Here is a 22,500-nt window from a genome sequence, read left to right on the forward strand (position 1 = left end):
AGACGTCGTACAGTAATAATCACGGCTAGAACATGTCACGCGTGTGTGTGTTAAAGAGTACCAACGCCTCGCATGACGTATATTAGTGCGTATACACTGTAGCCTGAGGTTCTGCTGCTTTTTATTATTCACATTTATCTCGTGTGAAGAGGAGACGCTTTGCCGAGGTTGAGACGCGGCGCCCGAGGAACAACACACGCAATGATCTGGAGCCTGGTCCTGATGCAATGCCGATTCCGGTCTCGCGGTGTAGAGGCGTTATCGCCGCGAGGAAGTGCAACACTACCTTCTTCTACTGCGCTTTTATTTCGGCTTGAAGGAGGATGGACTGACCGCAGGGGACGGCACGAAAGAAGTGTCTGTGTACCTGGGAAAAAGAGGGCACTGGAATTGATCCTGCTGCTAACCACAGCTAGCATCCAGCATCACATGGTGTCAAGGTTAAGGGCTAAGAACAGCCTTTCCTCTGACCGATATCTTTTGGTGTTGAGACAAAACCCTTTAGTGACTTGACAATATTAAAGCATGCACAGGAAGCGCCCTGGTAGCCTCTAATTATAACTAAACCAGCCGCTTCCTGCGCTGGGGAATGTCAGAGGACAGCAGGGATGATCGTTGTCTCTTTGTGTCGCTGTATAAACACGCAGTGCTGCTTCAGTACTTAATCTTATTTCATACATCAACACTGGTACAACCTTGGTTTTAGTCTGTCTTTAATGGTAAATCATTTAACTCCACTGTTTAGAAGGAAATACAAAAAAAAAAAGCTCTTTTCGAAATAAATATGAATATTCATTTTTATAAAAACCTTGCAACTACTTCAACAGCGAACATGATTCCCCCTGACAGTATATAAGTATTTATGAAATGTTTGTCGCGCGTGTGACTTTAAAATGGCGGTGCCTCGGTGCCAACCAAGTCAACACGATCTGAGATATTTCAGCGCAGAGAGGGAAAGAGAAAGGTAATTATTGCTTGGTGTGCATAAAAGATGTTGTGCTTGAGCGAGCAGGAACCAGTCTATTTGTCACACAGGCTGTGTACCATTCAAATCAGTTCCCACTCAGTCTGGTATGTTAATTATGCAGGGTCTGGGAATGTTTATATCTCATACCAGGAGACTGACGTAGCCCTATGCTAATACGCGTATAATAGTGACCGATGGTCTTTTATCTAAAATAAACGTGTTGACCATTAGCTGGTCTGACTCATGGCTTAGCGGAGTGGAGAGATCGTGATTCCGAACAGCTTTTTCCAACCAAACACACTCGCCCGAAATATTTCTCACATACTTCTGCCTCGGGAGATCGATAAAAGAAGCCAATAAGTGGAGAATGGAGAAGAAAAAAAAAAAAGAGTGCTTCAAAAGTAATGCATGTGTGTAATTAATCATACAGCCTGGTAGGTGACATGTTAATGGATCAGAGTTATAAATATACTAAGAATGCCCTCACACACACACGCACGCAAACATGTTTCACTGATCCATTCCTCATAGTGTTTAATTTGAGTGACAGGACACGCACATCGATTTCTGACTTTATCCCTTTAAAACAACAGCTGTCACCACGAGAGAAAGAAAAGAGAGAGCACGAGAGCGAGGGAGAGAATCGATGGCCTCAGACTCGGGGGACGAGTGCCTAAAGATTTCCCATCAGTCTTTGCAGCCCTTCAACCAACACACACACACACACACACACACACACCAAATCCAAACTGCCTCCTTTTAAATTGTAATAATGGTTGTCTTAAGCATATATACATACAGTACAAATGCTAAATGTGTAAATTCTTGTACAATATTTTTACACACTATTTTTCTAAATCTCATTCGAACAACTTATCAAATTAAAACGATAGTATTTTCTTTGAAAAAATATACTGTCACACCTAAATAAATTCTTTTTAAACATTTTCTCAGTATCTCTCAGTCCTCAGGAACTCTGGTGTTGCCTTTTAACCACATCCTGTTTCCCTGAGGTATAAATATGAGGTTGCACACATGGAAAATCCCTTCGTCATCCATTACCATTGGAACACCTACAGATCTTTCAACACAAGGCTGAGACACGTGCTGCCTCCAAATTCGCCTGCTTATACTAAGCACTAAAAGTATGTACTCTTTTTTTGTGTGAAGAAAAAGTACTTATTTTTAAGCGTGTAGCAAGAGAGTATGCAAGTTCTGGGACATACTAATACGTCATGTAACGGACGAGAACGCTATTGCTTGGTCTCTTCATCTGACCCTATAAGATAAACATGGTACTCTTTTATTTTTTTTACAACATCCAGCCATTAATCTTATGTAACAATAACAAACTTTGGTTCGTGCTTAACATTTAGGTTCTTAGACTTAAATACAGAAGACGTGAAGACGCATCACAGACGTTACATTCGTCCGCCATGTTTGTAGGTTGGATTTGACGAAGCAAACCTTCACGAAGCTCCTCCTCCTTCCCTCGTGCAAGGAATTGTGGGTAATATTAGCTGAAAAAGTGTCCACAGTAGACCATCCAGGCAACTTTGTGATACTCATTTCAACATACTACGATTCGGGACACACTAATTCTAATCTTGGATACTGTTTAGGACGGATAGGAGGATTATTGGGAAGCAGCAATGGGTGTTAACTTGTGCAAATCAGGTATAAACATGGATATCAAAATATACGTGTGTGCAGTTAAACATAACATTTAAGGCCAATTTAAGCCACAACAAAACGTTTTTCCAATGTCTGAAACAGTTGACAGGAATTGGACACTGACCTCTCATGCAGTTCAGAAGCTATGAGAAGCTATACAACCCCAATTCCGAAAAAGTTGGGACAGTATGGAAAAAAAAAATCAAAAAGGAGTGATTTGTAAATGTATTTTTGGCTTGTATTTAAACTAAAAACGTATAAAGACGAGGTATTTGATGTTTTACCTAATCAACTGCATAGTTTTTTGAAGGTAAATCTGAAGTATTCTGAAATTCATGCATGCAACACGTTCCAAAAAAGTTGGGACAGGGGCGATTTAAGACTAATAGCGATGTGACAAGTTGGAATAAGAAAGTGATGTGAAACAGGTGAGGCAATCGTCCAAAAAAGATCTAGTCCTTCAAGAGCAAGGATGGGTCGAGGCTCACCAATATGCCAACAGATGAGTCAGCGAATAAGCCAACACTTTGAGAAGAACATTCCCCAAAGACAAATAGGAAGGATTTTGGGCATTTCACCTACTACAGTGCACAATATAATTAAAAGATTCAAGGAATCCGGTGCATAAAGGGCAAGGCCGAAAACCACTTCTGAATGCACGTGATCTCCGATCCCTCAGACATCACTGTCTTAAAAACCGTCATGAGTCTGTAATGGAGATCCTGACATGGGCTCGGGAATACTTTGGTAAACCTTTGTCACTCGACACCATTCGCCGCTGCATCCACAGATGCAAGTTAAGGCTTTACTATGCAAAGCAGAAGCCATACGTCAACACTGTCCAGAAGCGCCACCCACTCCTCTGGGCTCGGTCTCATCTGAGATGGACAGTAGCACAGTGGAATCGTGTTTTGTGGTCCGTCGAATCGACATTTCAAATAGGTTTTGGACAAAACAGCTATCGTGTTCTCCAGCCCAAAGAGGACAAGGACCATCCAAGCTGTTATCAACGTCAAGTCCAAAAGCCAGTGTCTGTCACGGTATGGGGGCGTGTCAGTGCACATGGTATGGGTAACTTGCACATCTATGAGGGCATCATTAATGCAGAAAGATATGTACACATTTTGGAGCAACATATGCTGCCATCCAGCGCAGGACAACGCCAAACCACATTCTGCCCCGATTACAAGCGCATGGTTGCGTGAGCAGAGAGTGTGGGTGTTAGTATGGCCTTCCTGCAGTCCTGATCTGTCTCCGATTGAGAATGTGTGGCGCATTATGAAGCGCACAATAAGGCAATGAAGGTCTCGTACAGTTGTGCAGCTGAAGAAATGCATAATGGATGAATGGGGGAAAATTCAGCTTACTAAAGAACAGAATATAATAGAATACAATAGCATAGAAGCCTTTATTTTCATTGCATCGAAATACAAAATTTCAATAAGCCACTCAAGGGTGCCACAATACATACACACATGTAAGCCATACAATCACAATCCTAAGCACAGGAAAGAAAAATAGAACGTACAGATGTAAGGATCCAAAACCAGCTATTTCTCAGTCCAATAAAATGGCATATGGAGGTTGTGCAAAATGGCCCTTGGTTTAGGAACTGGATGACTTTTGAGTAAAAACTGTTCAATAATCTGGCAGTGTGTTTTTTAATTCCCCAGTATCGCCTTCCCAAGGCAGGAGGGCAAACAGGTGATGACCGGAATCAGAAGAGTCCTTAACAATGTTCTTTGCTCTAGATAAGTAGCAGCTGCTTGCAATGTCTTGTGATTAAGGGGAGAGGGCAGCCAATGATGTTCTGTGCTGTGTTGATGACATTCTGCAGAGCTTTTCTGTCAGCTTCTGAGCAGCCTCCATACCACACTGTGAGGCAGTATGTTAAAACACTCTCTATGGCAGAGCGTTAGAAGGTCACCAGAAGCTTTGGAGATGGCTTTTCTTTAGGACTCGCAGGAAGTGCAGACTCCGCTGTACCTTCTTAACAGCAGCTGTCGTGTTTACAGACCAGGAAAGACTGTTGGATATATGGATTCCTAAAAATGCAACACTGTGAACTCTTTCCACACAGTCTCCATTTATAAAGATGGAAGGGGGGGGGTGATTAAGTCTAATCACTGTAGTGTCATCACCAAGTTTTATAATGTAGCTGGAGGAGTGTGTGCGAATACAGTCATATGTACAGAGGCAGTAGAGTAGAGGACACAGTCCTGTGGGGAACCAGTGCTGAAAGTGAGGGTGGAGGAGAGGTGGAGACCGGGCCTGACAGCCTGAGGGCGGTTAGTGAGAAAATCCATAACTCAAGTGCAGAGATAAGTGGAGAGGCCCAGGTGAAGGAGTTTCCTGATATGTATATCCGGTATGATGTATTAAAAACAGAATTATAATCAATGAAGAGCATCCGGACATATGTTCCTCTGTGTTCCAGGTGCTCCAGAGCCTTGTGGAGGGCTAAGGCAATGGCATCCTCTGTAGACCTATTAGCCCTATAAGCAAATTGATGGAGGTCAAAAGTGGGAGGAAGGCTAGCTTTAATATGCCTCAGTACTAATCTCTTTAAACACTTTGTGACAATGGAAGTAATGGGTCTGTAGTCATTTAAACTGTCTACGGTAGGCTTCTTCGGCTTGGGAATGATAATGGCTGATTTAAGGCAGGGTGGAACAATGGCTAGTGACAGGGACAGATTGAAAATGTTTGTAAAAACAGTAGCAGGTTCATATGCACAAGCCCTGAGTACCTTTCCAAGGACTCCATCAGGGCCTGCAGCCTTTCTCGGATTCACTGACTTAAACATCTGTCTGCGTGCCTGTCTCAGGAGGAGCTGTATGTTGGAGTAGAGACTTTGTTTCAAAACGTGCAAAGAAACAGTTTAGCTCCTCTGCCCATGATGCGCTGGTGTCACAGCCAGTGATGACGTTGCCCTTTAAAGTTTGTAACATGCTGCACTCTGTGCCACACCCGGCTTATGTTGTTGCCTGTAACGTGGTCCTCTATCTTCCTCTTGTAGACCAGCGTAGCATCTTTGATGCCCCTTTTTAGGTTTGCTCTCGCAATACTGTAAAGAGCCCTGTCAGCTGATTTAAAGGCCATATCACGAGCTCTGAGGAGAGCATGGACTTCTGACGTCATCCAGGGTTTCTGATTGGGAAAGACCCGGACGCGCTTCTCCACAGTGACGATGTCAATACAGACGATGTCAATCTCAATATCAGGAGAACAGTAGCTCTCTATAATGCGGCTTTATGAACACCAGTCATTATGAACATTCATGCAAAGTCCTCCACTTCTGCTCTTGCCAGAATCTATGGTGCGGCCCTTGCGGTGTAATGAGTGGCTTGCTAGCTGAACAGCAGCGTCAGGAATCCCCGGGTATAGCCAGGTCTCAGTTATTATAATCACACAACAGTCACGTAAGCAGTTCTTATTGACTATCAGTAGCTCCAAATCATCCATTTTGTGTGTGATGGACCTGGTATTGGAGAGGAATAAGCTGGGGAGTGGTGGTTTATGGGGCTGTTCTCTCAGCCCGCCCGGCAGCCTCGCTTTGTCCTTCTCAGTCTCCACGGCCTGTGCCGTTTAACAGATCCGACAACAATCCACACAAACCCAGGAAATGTCCACGGGGATACTATTAGCCCGTTGATAATCCGCTGCAATGGCCACACTGGATTGCAATCCAAAGTTAATCAATTCCTGATGACTGCTGACTTGCTTCATTTGACAGAACGCAACACAAAAGAACACACACACACTAAACCATACATAGAAAACAAGCACCAAATTGGAGAGCCAAAAGCTGCTGCGCTCATGCACACCACCATTATCGCCCAGTTCTGGGGCAGAGGTAGATGAGCTTTGGGGCAGGTGTAGACTAGCCTTTGGGGCAGGTTTAGAACGAGCCTTTGGAACAGGTTTAGAACGAGCTTTTGGGGCAGGTCTAGACGAGACTTGGGGCAGGTGTAGACGAGGCTTTGGGGCAGGTGTAGACGAGCCTTTGGGGCAGGTCTAGACGAGACTTGGGGCAGGTCTAGACGAGACTTGGGGCAGGTCTAGACGAGTCTTGGGGCAGGTCTAGACGAGTCTTGGGGCAGGTCTAGACGAGCTTTGGGGCAGGTCTACACGAGCTTTGGGGCAGGACTAGATGAGCTTTGGGGCAGGTCTGGACGAGCCTTGGGGCAGGTCTGGACGAGCCCTGGGGCAGGTGTAGATGAGCTTAAACTTAACCAACTGGTGTCTTCAGCACCCGAACGCTTAATAAGTGTTATTAAAAGAAAAGGTGATGTTACACAGCGGTAAACAGTCGACTCTCCTACCTTTTTTGGGTGTGTTGCAGTCATCAGATTTGAAATGAGTGTAAATTTTCAAAAAATAAATGAAATTCACAAAATAAAACATCAAATAATGTATTTTCAATATAGTACCGGGTGAACTGAATTTTTGTTTTTGCATTTTCCATACTGTCCCAACTTTTTCGGAATCAGGCTTTGGTATTTGATGAATCTTCGGGAAAAGCCTCTTTTCTGAAGCTGGTTGAAAAGATGAAAGCTTGATGAGGAATTTATAGTATAAATCTCAACTAAATACAATACTGGCTTTACCTCCTAAACGTCTTATTTCTCTGGAAACCGTGTAACTGCACATCCTGTAATCTTTTACTCCATTTCCTGCAAACACACTCAGCAGAGCGTACGCTACAGGATACAGCTAATAATTCATTGATTGCCCATTTTACACAAATTAAACTTTTCCCACAACAATGAAAGTTGTTTATTTCTTAAAATAAAAACGGAGCAATTGAAACCCGAGCAGAATTACTGTCGATCTGAATCTACCTGCAGTTTTCATAAAACTGGGAAGCACGCTGTTTGTATTGTATGATGGAAACGATTTGCGATCTTTTACCAAACTGTTCTGTGTGCGCAAAATGTGGAGTAAATGAACACAATAAATAAACACGACACAACGCGCTAAATATTTGAATAGCTTGATTATGTGCTGTAAGGGATTTTTTTCCCCCCACCTCTTCCTGGCTGCAAAACCTCAAAAACAAATGACTTGACAGTAAACCCGACGGAAATATTTTTTATCTTATATCTATTTAAACTTGTGTGATTTAGTCGATATAACCTGCGTGTCAGGGTTAAGAGATCTCTAGCACTCTCACTGGCTTTCAAGAAGCATTCAGAGCGCTAGAAATGAGAAAATAGTGCATGTTCCTCCTTTCCTCAATCCTTCATACGGTTTCATTACAAAAATGAAATAAATAAATATTAAAATTAAATATGAGCCGGAAGCTTTTTTATGATAATGTTTCAGCATAAGAAGGTTTTTTTTTTTCCGCTTCTGTCCCAAATCCACACCTGCATGCCACTGCCCTGATTTTACCAACCTCACACACACACACACACACACACACAGATATATACTAGCGCCGATCACAGTGTGGGGTGGATGAGCAGCTTTGAAAACATTACGCAGAGTTTATTGCTAACTTTGAGACAGTGAAGGGCAGGAGGCAGGCATGCGCTCTCTGACACCTGTAATATAAATGGTAATAGCGCTGAGCTTTCTCTGAATCTCAAACAGCGCCGCTCCAATGTTTAGTCCGCAGGAGACTCGTGGGAGAAGGGAAGAGAAGAAAGAAAAAAAAAACTGAGCTGAATCTCTTCTCCTGAAGGATGCAATGCGCACGTAATGCTTTACCAAATTGAATTTATCCTTTACTGACATCGCTTCATGTCCCGTAGAGAGTCTGAGCGTGCGTACACACACGAACGTGAATCGCACACGGGGCAGCGGCGGCCGCTGACATTCACAAGGGCAGGGAGGAAAAACCTCATTGCCTTATTGCACGTCGTCGTCACTCCCGTGTGTGCAGTGAGGCTGAGCTGACCCGCTGTGTGTGTGTGTGTGTGTGTGTGTGTGTGTGTGTGTGTGTGTGTGTGCGCGTGTGTGTGAAACAGCAGACAACTAATCAAGACAAGTGTCACGCACAAATACACACACACACACACAGCGTTAGAGGAGGTGGGGAGAGGCGGTATGTCGGGAGCGTGATGAACATTCCAGAAGCAAAACAAACAGGTCATGCAGACTTACAGACACACACACACACAAGATGCAAACGATATATCTTCCATTTTCTCGTCTTAAAACCTCTCTATGTCCACTCACGCAAACTACACTACCCATAATCCTCAGCACTACTGAGTCTTTATATTTGGTTTGATCTTGCACTGCCGACTTGTTTGCCCTGTCCATGTCTGTCTGACTCCTGCATGTTTGTGTTCTTCGAGTATTTCCTCTCTCTCCCTGTTTGTTTGCTTCGACTTGTTTTATTAAAACTCCGACCTGCACTTGGGCCCTTCTGTCTGCAGTTCATACCTCATACCACTGTGCAGAATACCCTGAAACCCCGCAATACCCATAATGCACTTTGCTGTTTGTAGAGATTAAGGAATAGGGCAAATAGTAGCGCAGACTCGGGCCAAATAACTGTTGTTTTAATAGTTTTGCTGTGTTGCTCATGAAATCCCACAATGCACCGCTTTAGGTTAGTGTCCAAACAAGATAGCTTTGAATATCCATAATGCACTCTGTGCCATTTGTAGGGATTAGTAAATCAAGCAGCATTGTGGACACACAGAAATGACCAAAAGTGGCCCAACATGAGCAAAAATGTGTTGTTATGCCAACAGACAGCAGTGCTTTATGGGAAAAAAGGAATTGTACAATGCGATGTGAGGGTATTGTCTCAACACTGCAAAAACATTCATGAATGCAATCCGGCTTATTAAGAGGAACCATGACCTAGATAGCGATGGTTAAAAAAAACTCAAAGGCAAATGTATTAAGAAACAGAACCATCTATCAATAATTTAATAATATTTTGTTACGAAGAACGGAACAGAAACATTCGAATTTAGCCTATATAAACATGGAATATTGTGTCTATGTCATCAGTCCAGTTAGTTTAATAGAGTTTGAAAAACATGACATAAAACTATTAATCATGACCATGTGGATTAAAAAAAAGTGCATTCAAAATGCTAAAATCGCTAGCTAAATCACGATCGCTCAGGGTATAAAGAGGTTGAGTTATTTGGGGGGGGGGGGGGGGGGGGGGGGGAGTTACTCCAGCTTCTGTACTAAGCAATTAGAGAGGTGTGGAATTTCAAGTGCACCACAGACACTTAAAGAAAGGTTGTAACTAGTTTGTGTGTAAAAGCGATGGTAGATCAGAGCTTCGTTGCGAACCAGCCAATCAGAAAACACGATCTGACATAAAGAGGAAGTGTTTAGTGTCCGTCTTTAACAGCAAGTTTGACCAACTCTCAAGTTAGGCATTTTAACAAAATCCAAATAGACTTTAAAGTGGTAACTCCAATTTTACTAACACACCAGAACATGAATATGAATAAACTGAACAACAGAATAAAGTATAACATTACGCTGACAATAAAACATAGGGCTGTAACGATACACTCGATTCGATTTGATTCTCGAAATATTTAGAAAAAAAAAATTTAATTGAGAAAAATGATGACTGAGGTCTCTTTATTTACTTTTGTCCATTTTTGTCTGTATAGAACTAAATAAATCAAAAACTGCTATGAACAGAGGTTGAATATTGTAAACAAAATGCACTACAGGTTCATCATATCTTGAAAAGAAATAAATATTTATAAACTCTTCCAAAAATTTCTCTGACTTGGGAAAAATGATCATTTTAGCCAGAAACTGAGCTCCAAAGTCGGTTAAAATGCCGGGCCTCTGCAGCCTCTTTCTCAGACACTGTAGGTCGCATCAGTTCAGTGAAGGTGTTGTTTAAAAGCTAGAGCTATTTTTTACGGTTGTGTAACCATATAACCAATCTGTTGTGATCCAGACTCATCGGTCCCTTTCCAAGTGCAGATGATTCCTAGTAATGGCGCATTCTCTCCATGAAATAATGCGAGACCAGCGTACCCTCTATATATTTGAACTCTATGGGTTGCACAGATTGGGACCTACGGTGTTCCCACAGTGCACTTGCTTTACATGCCTAATTAACAGAACGCTGACTTCCACGATGTGAATCGCACGTTCCCGTCACATTTTTTTTGCATCATAAAAATGTTTGTGCTTTACCTTGATCTATGACTTACATTTGATCTATGAGATTTTGCGCCATCACTTAAGTGTTTGCGATGCTGCCCGTTATAAAAATTATTGTAACCAATTTTTATTTGTTGTTTATGACACGCTTATATGTACCGTTACTGCGCATTTCGGCAAGATGGCCACAGAAAGACTTCCCATGTAAAGAAATCATTATACTCCTCACACAATGCAAAAAAAAAACCCTCACTGACAAGTCAGTAAACATGACGTGTGAACAGTAGATGCTCGAGTTTTAAATTATGACTTGCTTACGCTCAAACTAGGCTACGACTGAACTTACGATGTAGTGGTACAGCCGAACTCCTGGACTGGATATTAAGAAGCGAAGTTAATCATGAAGATAAATGTATCGTCCTTCTTCGTAAGTCTGTAGAAAACGTAAGAAATACTCCAGAACTCTAACATGCGCAAAAACATACAGGTTTACATTAAAAACAACACAATGACTTAATGACTCGTTAGTGTGTATTTTCAGTTTAATAACTGCTTTATAAAATGTTGATTATTAAAACTGAGTCCTAAATCACCTTTGCTTTTTCTCTCTGGAGATAGACACAAACCCCGCCCACCCGGTGGTGTACCTTACAAGTGAAAAAGCTACAGAGAGACATTAGGCGTGTCACTTTTCAATTCTGCGGGTATTACTTTCTCATAAAAACATGGAAAATATTGCTTTCGAGAAAACAAAGAGGGTCGAGGCACTATCTGCAACGAGATTATTAAAAATGGTATCAAGCCAGCAAAGAACTGGGACGACATCTATTTGCCCTCTAGGCAGCACTCTGCTCTTAAAGAATGGATGTGTTTTTCAGTGCTACTGAAGACTGGCAAGGAAATATAACATTATGTTAGCAACTGCGTGCCCCCTCTTCTCCAGGAAAAGCAGTAATAAACAAGCGGAAATCAAATAAATAAGCAAATAAATAAAATGGGCAGAGCGGGCATGGCAGTCATCAGTTATCTGTGAAGGTTTAATAGAATGTCGCAGTGGAGGGAGGGAGAGGGGGAGAGAAGGAGAGACAGCGAGAGAAACAAAGAGTGAGAAAGACACATGAAAGACAAATAGAACGAGTGAGAGAGAGAGAATGTGTGTGTGAGAGAGAGAGAGAGAGCTAGAGAGATATTAAGAGACAAAGTAATAGAGAGAAAGAGAAACATGAGAGTTAGAGGCAGAAAGAAAGAGAGAACAGAGAGAGACTGAGAGGGAGAGATTAAGAGAGAGGAGCAGCGTGAGAGGAGATAGAGAAAGGCAACAAAAGAGAATGATGAGAGAGAGAGAGAGAGAGACAACAAAAGAGAATGATGAAAGAGAGAGTAGAAGAGAGAGAGAGGCAATGAAAGAGAATGATGAAGAGAGAGTAGAAGAGAGAGAGGGGCAACAAAAGAGAATGATGAAAGAGAGAGGGAGAGAGTGAAGGCGAGAGAGAGGCAACAAAAGAGAGTGATGAAAGAGAGAGGGAGAGAGAGAGGAGAGAGAGAGAAGGAGTGCGAGAGGCAACAAAAGAGAATGATGAAAGAGAGCGGGAGAGAGAGAGAAGGAGCGAGAGAGGCAACAAAAGAAAATGATGAAAGAGAGCAGGAGAGAGAGAGAGAAGGAGAGAGAGAGGCAACAAAAGAGAATGATGAAAGAGAGCAGGAGAGAGAGAGAGAAGGAGAGAGAGAGGCAACAAAAGAGAATGATGAAAGAGAGAGAGAGAAAGAGAGAGAGGCAACAAAAGAGAATGACGAAAGAGAACGGGAGAGAGAGAGAGAGAGCAAGAGAGAAGGAGAGAGAGACAGAGAGAGAGAGTGAGAGGGGTGCTGAGAAAGAGACACAGAGAGAGAGAGGTGCTGAGAAAGAGACACAGAGAGAGAGAGGTGCTGAGAAAGAGACACAGAGAGAGAGAGGTGCTGAGAAAGAGACACAGAGAGAGAGAGGTGCTGAGAAAGAGACACAGAGAGAGAGAGGTGCTGAGAAAGAGACACAGAGAGAGAGAGGTGCTGAGAAAGAGACACAGAGAGAGAGAGGTGCTGAGAAAGAGACAGAGAGAGACAGGCAATAAAAGAGAATGATGAAGAGAGGATAAGAGAAAGACATAATGACAGAAGGAAATGGGGAGAGAATGTGAGAGCAGCAGTATGAGTGTGAGGGAGAGAGATATTAAAAGAGAGACAGACAGAAAGAGTGAGAGAGATGGACTAAGAGAGAAGAAGCGCAGTTAAAGAGAACTGGTGTAAGTCTGGAGGAGGAGTGAAAGCATATCTGTTCATTCGGGAGTTTCAGAACTAATTTGTTTTCAATCAATCATTCATTCAGACTCCAGTTCAAAACCTGGCAACATTACCACTCGTCTACCTCTTCCTAACTCCATCACTCCATCTTTCTCTCTGTGTCTCTGTGCTTCCCAATTTAATAACTCACAGCGTTAAGTGTGTGTGTGTGTGTGTGTGTGTGAGGTCACACTTTCTACCTTCAGTAACACACAGTCCCATGCTCCTGGTCCCACACGCTGCAGGTGCACAGTAATGTGATCTGATCAGGAAAGACGATTAGCGTAACCTACTTCCATGTGATGAAAGTTTTGAATAAAATGATCTCCAGCAATGTCTGAGCTGAAGTACAAACTTCACCAAACAGAATAAATCACACACTAACACTCACTGCTGAAATAAGACAAATAAGAAAAAAAGATGATGGCGTCAATGAAGAAAACACACCACACCAAGAAAATGAAAGAAAGGAAAGGAAAATGGAGGGAAAGGGGGAGGGGGGGAAGGGAATGGAAATAAATGAAGCTCAATGGAAGGAAATGAAAAGGGAAGGGAAAGAAATGCAAAGGAAAGGAAAAGGAAAGGAAAAGAAATTAAAAGGAAAGGAAAAGGACTTAAAATTAAAGGAAAAGAATGAAAAGGAAAGGAAAGGAAAGGAAAAGGAAAGGGAATGAAAAGGAAAGGAAAGGGAAAGGAAAAGGAATGGAAAGGAAAGGGAAAGGGAATGAAAAGGAAAGGAAAAGGAATGAAAAGGAAAGGAAAGGGAAAGGAAATGAAAAGGAAAAGAAAGGAAAAGAACTTAAAATTAAAGGAAAAGAATGAACAGGAAAGGAAATGGAAAGGAAAAGGAAAAGGAAAGGAAAAGGAAAGGAATGAAAAGGAAAGGAAAAGGAAAGGAAAAGGAAAGGGAAAGGAAAGGGAATGAAAGTAAAGGAAAAGGAAAGGAATGAAAAGGAAAGGAAAAGGAAAGGAATGAAAAGGAAAGGAAGGAAAGGAAGGAAAGGAAAGGAATGAAAAGGAAAGGAAAAGGAAAGGAATGAAAAGGAAAGGAATGAAAAGGAAAGGAAAAGGAAAGGAATGAAAAGGAAAGGAAAAGGAAAGGAATGAAAAGGAAAGGAAGGAAAGGAAAGGAATGAAAAGGAAAGGAAAAGGAAAGGAAAGGAATGAAAAGGAAAGGAAAAGGAAAGGAATGAAAAGGAAAGGAAGGAAAAGGAAAGGGAATGAAAAGGAAAGGAAAAGGAAAGGAAATGAATGAAAAGGAAAGGGAAAGGAAAATGAAAGGGAATGAAAAGGAAAGGAAAAGGAAAGGAAAAGGAAAGGAAAGGAAAAGGAAAGGAAAAGGAATGGAAAGGAAAGGAAAAGGAAAGGAATGAAAAGGAAAGGAAGGAAAAGGAAAGGGAATGAAAAGGAAAGGAAAAGGAAAGGAAATGAATGAAAAGGAAAGGGAAAGGAAAATGAAAGGGAATGAAAAGGAAAGGAAAAGGAAAGGAAAAGGAAAGGAAAGGAAAAGGAAAGGAAAAGGAATGGCAATGAAAAGGAAAGGGAAAGGAAAGGAAAGGGAAAGGAAAGGGAAAGGAAAAGGAAAGGGAAAGGAAAAATGAAAAGGAATGGGAAAGGAAAGGAAAAGGAAAAGGAATGGGAATGAAAGGGAAAGGAAAAGGAAAAGGAATGGGAATGAAAGGGAAAGGAAAAGGAAAAGGAATGGGAATGAAAGGGAAAGGAAAAGGAAAAGGAATGAAAAGGAAAGGGAAAGGAAAGGAAAGGGAAAGGAAAGGGAAAGGAAAAGGAAAGGGAAAGGAAAAATGAAAAGGAATGGGAAAGGAAAGGAAAAGGAAAAGGAATGGGAATGAAAGGGAAAGGAAAAGGAAAAGGAATGAAAAGGAAAGGAAAAGAAAAGGAAAAGACACGCACTGCATCTCTAGAGTAACAATACAGCAGATAAGCACACATTCACTCACTTTACATCACCACACAATCCTCTACGCTACAGAGGCTCTGATTTTCACTTGTCCTGTCCACAGTGGTTTAGCGGCCATCACTCCACCACACATCTGTAGAGCCACAGCACATGCCAATTTTAATGGCCACCTGAAGCAGATGTGCATGAACACTATAGAAAATATCAATGCAACGTGTGTTTCCTGCACTTATTGAGCTGCGTCACCGTCTACATCCAACTATCTTCATATCCCATCAGATAATATTCCGCAAAGCGCTTCTTATAGCAGCAAAGGCTGATGGGAAATAAAATTCAATGCATCAATGCCATCTCTTATCTCTGATACCCAGCATGTAGGGCTGTGTGTTTGTGTCTGAGCGCCGGTGCTTCCATCACGTGTGTGTTAATTTACTTTGTGCTTCTCTTATCAGCGCAGCTGGATAAAGGCCTTGGAAAAGACTCCCTCGCTTGCTCTTTCCCTTCCTTCTGCTCACAGCAGCGCCAGAGACGAGACGCGAGACGGAGGAGTGTCCATCATGATATTAAAGAATGCTTAACACCAATGAATCTCACAATCCACGTGTCCTCCAGGTTTCTGATTGTGAGCCCAGCTGGAGATAAGACCTGGAGAAACATCCCAGGCTGAAATCAGCCGAGCGTCCCTTTCACCTTTAAGCCCCAATCAGACCACAGCTCTGCTTACGTCTATTTACTCCTAGACCTGCTTGTGTAAGGGTGGTTTCACGCTTTCATCTCCCTCAAGTGCTTTTTGTGCTGATATGAAAGACAAAAAAAAAAACCCCTCATATGACGCCACATACTGTAACCATTACAATGCTCTTCCAAGCAGTCCAAGCTAGTATTACCTAACTAACATCCGTTTGCTATCTAGATTAGATTGATCACCGTCAGTAATAAAGATGGAGTAAAGATTGGTTTAACTTTAGCTTTGGAAGCTGATAAAGACAATTTGAGCTGCTCGAAAAGTAGCCAAGTGCTTATCTTTAGTTACACCAATCAGCCATAACATTAAAACCACTGACAGGTGAAATGATTAACATTGATTATCTAGTTACAATGGCACCAAAACAGCAAGTGAATAGGCAGTTCTTGAAGTTGATGTGTTGGAAGCAGGAAGAATGGGCAAGCGTAAGGATCTGAGATGGCTAGACGACTGGGTCATCTCTAAAACAACAGGTCTTGTGGGGTGTTCCCGGTACGCAGTGGTTAGTACCTAGCGAAAGTTCCTGGATAAGTTCCTGTTCGGTATTTTCACCACACAGCAGGAACCATTAGGTAAAGTAACACAATTGATGCGGACTGTGTGATTATTTGGATTCATCAGATTTGGATGAAAGGTACCAGGGAGCGTAGCCTCGCAGCCAGCTCCATCAAACCCCTTCAGATGATTCAGAACGTAGAAGCACGGCTCGTCTTCAACCGGCCCAAGAGAACCCATGTCACACCCCACTTCATCTCCCTCCACTGGCTTCCTGTTCATTCAAGGCCTTGATGCTCACGTACAAGACCTTGTCTGGAACAGTACCGTCCTACCTCAACACTCTCCTGAAGGCCTACGTTCCCTCACGCCAGCTGCGATCAATCAACGACCGACGCTTAGTAATGCCTACTCAGCGTGGCTCGAGGTCCCTTTCCAGAACCTTCACACTAACCGTCCCTCAGTGGTGGAATGAACTTCCAACCTCAACCTGGACCGCAGAATCTGTCACTATCTTCAAAAAACAGCTAAAGACCCACCTCTTCCGTGAGCACTTGACTAACCCCTAAAAAAGAAAAAAAAAAATGAAAAAAGCGTCTGCTAAATGAATAAACATAAATGTAAATTATTACGACATACAGCGAATACAGGAAACATGACTGAGACTCAGACTGAATCTGAATGTGGTCATATATTTTTTTTTGTAGCTTTACATGTTGCTTTGCCTGCACAAAGTACAATTTCAGAAGGCAGAACCCTTTACACACTCCCCTGTGACTTTTTTTTAAGCTTTCCACTTGATTAAAACAAAAGCATCACTTTAATAGAAAGCTTATATTATCCTGTAACTGTTATGAATGATTTAATAACTGCAGTGATATTAAAAGGAAATCAGTGCAGTTGCGATAAAGATGACTGTGGGGTTAAAAATGCTGGATGAAAGCATGGTTCATGCACTTTTCTCATCAGATAGTTATGGCCCATCTTACATCTCTCCATATTTAAAACAAACAAACAAACAAACAAACAAAAAACCCCAACAACTTCATTAACTTGGAGAAACTCTGCCAAGAAGAATGGGCAAAACATTACTCCTAAACAGCCAGTAAATACTCACAGTGGCTCTACAATACACTAATGTGTAGGGGGTGAATACTTGCGCATGATTAGTTAAAATTCTTTGAAATATTTGCTATACATTAAGTAACTTTGACTTTGAAAATTCACTCTAACAGGAGGCGAGTTTTCAATAAAAATAATGACTAAAAATATTGTAATTTGTAATTCAGATAAGTCTGATGGTTGGGGATACTTTTGCAAGCCACTGTACATTTGGACAGAAATGTTACAAAGAAAATAAAGGAAATACTGGGCATACTGAGTCCAACATTACTGAATAAAATGATTCCCGTTCTTTTACATGGGCATGACTACATTTCAGTCATTTCATTTCCAGACTCTTCAGAGCTGCATAGTTACCCTGTTGAGGTTTGGTCGTTTGGTGAAGTTTGATTTTGATTACTCAGCAACGTTTCATATGCAATCTCCAGACAAATAAGAAAAACTCCGTAACCAACTCCAACTCCATAACCAACTCCATAACCATAACCAACTCCATAACCATAACCAACTCCATAACCAACTCCATAACCATAACCAACTCCATCTCCATAACCATAACCAACTCCAACTCCATAACCAACTCCATAACCAACTCCAACTCCATAACCAACTCCATAACCATAACCAACTCCATAACCATAACCAACTCCATAACCAACTCCATAACCATAACCAACTCCATCTCCATAACCATAACCAACTCCAACTCCATAACCAACTCCATAACCAACTCCAAAACCATAACCAACTCCATAACCAACTCCATAACCATAACCAACTCCATAATCAACTCCAACTCCATAACCATAACCAACTCCAACTCCATAACCAACTCCATAACCATAACCAACTCCAACTCCATAACCAACTCCATAACCAACTCCAACTCCATAACCAACTCCAACTCCATAACCAACTCCATAACCATAACCAACTCCAACTCCATAACCAACTCCATAACCATAACCAACTCCATAATCAACTCCAACTCCATAACCATAACCAACTCCAACTCTATAACCATAACCAACTCCATAACCAACTCCAACTCTATAACCATAACCAACTCCATAACCAACTCCATAACCAACTCCATAACCAACTCCATAACCAGCCAAATATCCTTGTGAAAAGTTAGGATTAATCTGAAAAAACTCAAAGCGTCCCCTTTAAGGTAACGCGCTGCTGATCTGGCGGTGGTGACTGTAATGTTTTCGGCCTGCACTGCGAGACAGACAGTTCGGTAATTACTCTGTCATTATTTATGTCTGTGTGACAGCATAGCAACAGCCTAATAAGCCTAAGCCACTGGTGTCATGCTGAGCCCTGGCATTAACCTCGGGCTGACAGCGTCAGTTTACTCACACACAGACACAAATTGCCAGGGTCAGGGATCAATACACACAACACACGACACACAAGGAGACGACTTCCGCATTTGTTTAGCGTTGACGGCTTAGCTGGTTTTTTTGGTTGGAAATTTCTAGCTTGCGAGTGAGTATATGTGTATGCACGCTCGATCGCTTGTGTTTATGAACAAATGAACACATGCTAACGCACACGTCTGCGTATATGCACGCCTGCGCACGACTGTCTCCCTGCACGGGGTTAAGCTTTGAATGCGGGTTGACGCCTGACGCTAAACACATGCAGGGCCGGAGCGTGATGCGTTAAGCATATTAACCATCCATTTACAGTTAAAGCAGCAGGACCAGGCTCAGCGGGCGCACACTTAATCACGCCATTCAGGAACCTTATTAGAGAACAATTACTAAATGGCAAGCCTCGTAATTCATAAATCATTCAGCCAGACGACTAAGGAAAATGAGAATGGCATTTCGCAGCAAATCTCACGCACGGCCCGGAACGTCTCATGCGTATTCATAAGGCAGGCCGGCGACTGAGCGGGGCTGCCGCTACAGACATTTTCTAATAAAACAGAACACCGATTTTTAACAGAAGACTGGTTTTAATGCACCGCTAAGGCAATAAGATGGCGTCTTATTATAGCCTGTGTTAAAGAGGTCCCGATTGGAGTTTAAAGGGTGGGTGATAATTGCTAAATGTAGCTGTAGTCTAGTGTAGATCAGTGTCAGAGGTAAGCATGTGGTGTGTGCAGTCTCGAGTCTATTTTTTCCTCCCTCATACTCTCTCTATTTCTTGTTCTCCCTGTAGATTTCACCCTTTGTGGTGCCCTTTTGGCGGTGGAGCGTCCGCTAAAGTGTCACTTGATAGACATCTGTCACACCTCATCTCACTCATCTGCTCTCTCACTCTTTTTTTGCCACCTCCTCAGGCAGCTCTTATGTGAGACTTGAGGGAGAGGTCGAACGATATATCTCTCGTTCTCTGTGTTTTACGTCTCTCTCATTAAACACAGCAAATATCAGTCCGTACAAAGCTAGCTTGTAAACGTGCCTCCGTTCTCTACATAGATTCTGCTGTTCGGCTTGCCATGGGACCCAGAATGTAACCCTGAAGCTCTCTGATTGACAAACAGCCTTACAATTTCTCCTTTACTCGCATCAGATCGCAGAAGAAAAGGACAAAAGGTATGAGTAGAGGAACGAAAATCCACATCATCAGGACGGAGCACCTCTACTTACTCCTAGGCTGAGTGACGGAAATCTTGTTGCTCAGGCCGTGAACAGCACTCGGGCCTGTCTTTTGTCCACGCCGAGGACGACTCGGCTGGCATCGAGTGTTCACATGAAGGACAGGAAAGTGCCTAAGAGCGTCTTCTCTTCAATCATGATGATACACAACAGCCAGCCTTCAAACTGAAGTCAAGGGCCACTAGCTGCAGACTAGAAAAAGGCTACGGCTGTAGCTCGAGTGTCAGTCAAACTCGGAAAGGCCCTCTGGGGCTCGGTTTAATTATCTGAACTCTCTGTGTCTGGCTCTCAATCTAAAAGCGAGGAGAAACAAAAAAAAAAAAACACACAAAAGCTAGACAAAACGAAAAAAAAGAGATATAATGATGCTTTCGAACAAAACTATACAGTCCGTGAATGTTTCTCAGTCAGCACTGAAACCACCTACAACCGATATGACAACAACAACAACAACAACAAAATCCTCCTGTACTCAACAGATGAGGACCATAAAGTCATAAACCAACACCACTGATTTGTTCACCCTGATGAATTATTCTCATTACCATGATCTATTATTCTCATCACCTCTGCTACTGCTACACCATTGTCCTGTTATGATGTTACATTTGCATTATACATTATTATTATGCTCATTATTTTTTTATTATGTCCATTATACTTGCTGGTGATTGGTTTTTCATTCTATCATAGGATCAATAAAGTACTTCAATCGAAGACGATATCACGAAGCGGAGGGAGATGAATGGAAGCGTGAGACATTTCTTAACAATACAATTAAGCAGAAAAAACTCCTGGGTTAAAAAAAAAAAAAAAAGAAAAAGAAAAAAAAAGGGGGCGGGTTTTAAGGGTCAAGAGAATAGAGTAAAAAAAAAAAATTGAAAACGTAAACTACAAGGAAGTAAATGAGGGTTAACAGGAAACAAATGAGATGAATAGCCAGGTGAGTGGCAGTGAGATAGCATCCTGGCTATATTATTATAAAGTGATCATTTTTAAAAATAAGACTACTACTACTATTAACTTAAAGATATATATATATATATATATATATATATATATATATATATATATATATATATATATATATATATATATAGTAGACTGAATGGCAATTCAATGCGTAATCCTCGTTAAAATGCATCAGATATTATTCCTGATAAAAATATGTAGAAATGGTTCCAACATCGAGGGTATTTCTCGAAGCCAAATTGGGTGGTCCTCATTAGCATCACTAATTCAGTTTAATAAACCCTGTGCTTGCACTTGACACTTAAACAATGTCAAACGCACTTTAAAAGTGAATGGCACACCCACTGGTGAGTAGTACTGATGTGCTGCCTTTATCCATAGAGTTCATTATGCACAGAGGTGAATGGACGTAACACTAAATCTTTAAATTGCCCTCACTTCAATAGGTCTCATTAGCTGGAGTTTTAATTGTAAGTCCCGCAGGTGGAGGTGATTCTTATAAACCATCAGTTCCTCAGAGACACATCACCTGTGTGTTCAGCTGCTCTTTTACTTCACGTTTTGTTTTTCTGGTTATTGAGTTTGTTTAGTGAGTATCTTATTCTCCTGCCTGTCTCGCGCTTTCTGTTTGTCTGGTCGAAGCACTCTTCCTACGTCTCTTTCGTCTCACCTCTGTTCTAATCTGCATTCTCCAGGCTCTGGACTAGCACGTAGCGTGACAGACTCGGGTAATCGATCCCGAAGACCACAGATCTACACAGTTCAGCACACCAGACTAATCAATCGAGCAGCGCGGTGTGACTCTGCCCTTGCGACGCTGCGTGCTCCTGCGCCATGCGGGCGAAAATTGCAAATCGGAACGCTTAGGGCTGTTTCAGGGGCTAATTTGTGCTTGGGAAATTGCTGCTTAATATTTAATCAAGGCCTAAATTATGGACATTTTGTACTGTAAATCAGGGAAGTCATGTGAAGTCTGAGTGAGTGTTAAGCATTAGGAGGGCTGTTCCTGCTGAGCACATTAAACTTTAGCACTGACGCTCTTCCTCAGTGACATGATTTGTGTCAGGGTGACATCATCTAACTGCCAATAAGTGCGAATTGGCACCGGAGTCATCTCCTTAGCTCATATGCTAACTGCGCACCTCAGCTGGGGGAGGGGGACCGGGCGCTAATAAAAGACAATGAAACAGAATGACACCCATTCGAGTTAAGAGCGAGAGCCGGCTGGGACTTGGCAGCCACACGGGGTGGACCGCTTGCATGTTTGAAGAGGGTGATAAAAGAAGCTCTTATTGTGTGTAAAAGCTGCCAGGCTGGCACGACGATAAATCAGCCGAGAGGAGAGAGAGAGAGAGAGAGAGAAAGAGAGAGAGAGAGAGAGAGAGAGAGAAAGAGAGAGAGAGAGAGAGAGAGAGAGAGAGAGAGAGAGAAAGAGAGACGCGTCCTCGGCTGCTGGTCAGCCCCCAGGAGAGAGTGCCTGTACATAACGCAGTGTTTAATCGATACAGGAACGCCCTCTGTACCACTCCAACGCTCATCCACAGCTACTCTCACTCCCTCTTTCACA

The 22,500-nt window shown here is 42.3% G+C and overlaps 1 protein-coding gene across 2 annotated transcripts in view; it reads right to left on the reverse strand.

The window, feature by feature from the left end:
* Positions 1-22,500, reverse strand: part of ptprga (protein tyrosine phosphatase receptor type Ga) — a 298,438-nt gene that overhangs the window by 88,401 nt on the left and 187,537 nt on the right. The gene's annotated exons all lie outside the window — the stretch shown is intronic.

The sequence above is a fragment of the Ictalurus furcatus genome, chromosome 21 (genome assembly GCF_023375685.1).
Source record: "Ictalurus furcatus strain D&B chromosome 21, Billie_1.0, whole genome shotgun sequence".
Lineage (NCBI taxonomy): Eukaryota > Metazoa > Chordata > Actinopteri > Siluriformes > Ictaluridae > Ictalurus > Ictalurus furcatus.